Here is a 2,152-nt window from a genome sequence, read left to right as displayed (position 1 = left end):
AGCCTCTCAATCCATTTTTCAGATGGCTGAATTGCTCTCACATATTTTTATTATTTTTATCTCTCTGACATGCATTCTCCTCTGACTTCCTGCCATTTCAGTTTGAAGTTGTGGATTAAGAATAACATGGGAAGCTTTCCTTGAAGTTGTTGATCAACAATAATATGGGAGGCTTTCCTTTTCCGGTAAGTGGCCTGAGGTGACCTCAAAAAATGGTGTGCTACTCACTTGACCCAGAAAATTCCACAAAATCATGCAAATCAAGAGGTTCAAATCTTCATATTCACTTTAAGAACACTCATGAAACTGCCCAGGCCATTAAGTGTATGCATACCAGAAGACCCACCATCTCTCTGAAAGATGTGACCTTAAAAAGCAAGGTGTGCCATTCCATTGTTACAGTGGTAGAGTTGGTAGGTGTACACAGGCCACACAGTGGGGCTGGACCCAGGGTCGGTGGCCCAAAAACAGTGTTGAATTTTTACTGCACATGTTCAAAAATGCAAAGAGTAATGCTGAATTTAAGGGCTTAGATGTAGATTCTCTTGTCATTGGGCACATCCAGGTGAACAAAGCCCCCAAGATGTGGTGCAGGACTTAACAGAGCTTATGGTTGGATCAACCCATATAGAGCTCTCCCTGCCACATTGAGATGATCCTTAGTGAAAAAGAACAGATTGTTCAGAAACCAGAAGATGAGGTTGCATGCAGGAAAAAGATATCCCAGAAGAAACTGAAGAAACAAAAACTTCTGGCCTGGAAATAAATGCAGCAAAAAACAAATGTAAGTAAAACTTAAAAAAAAAAAAAAAAAAGAACACAGGAGATGGTTTAATCCACTTGAAGTGTTTGGTGGCAATTGTTACATAACAATTGCTATAATTTATATAGTCAGATAAAGCATTTTTCACAGAAAACAAGGATAAATAATAATCACATCAGAGACCTAAGAATATTTTACTTAAACTTAACCAAACAACATCTTAACAAGATAAATATAAGGAAAAATATAAACTGAAATATATCTATAGTGGAATGAAAATCCCAGAAAATAAAAAGAATTAGGCAAATGATTTTAGAAATCATAGAGAGTAAGACAAAAACTGACACATATATTTGTGTCTGTGTGTTTAGTTGCTAAGTCATGCCCAACTCTTTGCAACTCCACGGACTGTAGTCAACCAGGCTCCCCTGTCTATGGGATTTCCCGGGCAAGAATACTTGAGTGGGTAGCTATTCCCTTGTTCAGGGGATCTTCTCCACCCAGGGATCGAATCCAGGTCTCCTGCATGATTCTTTACCATCTGAGCCACCAGGAAAGCCCCACTGCTTGCATAGCTGGCTCCTAGATCCTTTCTTTTTTTTTTTGATAGACCTGATAAATCTCCCTGATTCTACTCTGTCAATGGACTCTGAAAAGTCACTTCCCTTTGGTTTGGAATTTGAAGGACCAGTTGGTATCTGATCATCTTGAGGGATGCTAGTCCCAGAGACACGTTTATTTGTCCAGCTTGGACAGCCACACTCTAGAGAGGTTTGCCGTTCATAGGTCAGTAGGGAGAAAACAAGGGACAGAGAAGAGGGAAGTCTTAACTCATGTTCACATCCGAACAGATTTTTTTTAAATCGCAAGTAACATCCATTCAGTTTCTCTAATCAGCTTCAAAGGCCTTGCAAGGCTCCATCTACCATTGTGGGGCTGGTAATTCTGTGTCACAACTAATTACCGCTTAATAGCCATCGTGGGTGCAAAGTCTCCAGTTGAAAAGCCAAGTCGATTTCTTCCCACATTCAGACCTCAGCTGCCCCTGAATGGTGGAGATTACAGGAGGTAATACCGGCGTTATTTCTACCTGCTGTAGTCCATCAGCTCCATCTCCAGCTGAGTGAGCCGCCCCCCTCCCCCTTGGACAAAGATTACTTGTCATTAAAATGCTCAGGCTCACGTCGGCTCTCTTTTTACAATCTGGATGTTGCCTACACTTTGAGAAAGGTTTTTGAAGGCAGATTAGCAGGATTAGGAAAGGTTCACATATGTTCAGCCTCACTCTTGGTATTCAAGACATCACAACCCTGCACCACCCAGGAAGCTCAAGAAAACGGAGTGAGCCCAGGCAGGCGTGGGGGAGGGGAAGAGAAAAGGAAAGGTGGG

General features: G+C 41.7%; 1 pseudogene; it reads left to right on the top strand.

Moving 5' to 3' along the window:
• Positions 1-212: 212 nt before the first annotated feature.
• Positions 213-766, top strand: LOC129644707 (60S ribosomal protein L17-like; annotated as a pseudogene).
• Positions 767-2,152: the final 1,386 nt, after the last annotated feature.

This window comes from Bubalus kerabau, chromosome 2 (assembly GCF_029407905.1).
Source record: "Bubalus kerabau isolate K-KA32 ecotype Philippines breed swamp buffalo chromosome 2, PCC_UOA_SB_1v2, whole genome shotgun sequence".
NCBI lineage: Eukaryota > Metazoa > Chordata > Mammalia > Artiodactyla > Bovidae > Bubalus > Bubalus kerabau.
The sequence above is the reverse complement of the archived record's forward strand: the minus strand, read 5'-3'. Positions and strand labels throughout refer to the sequence as shown.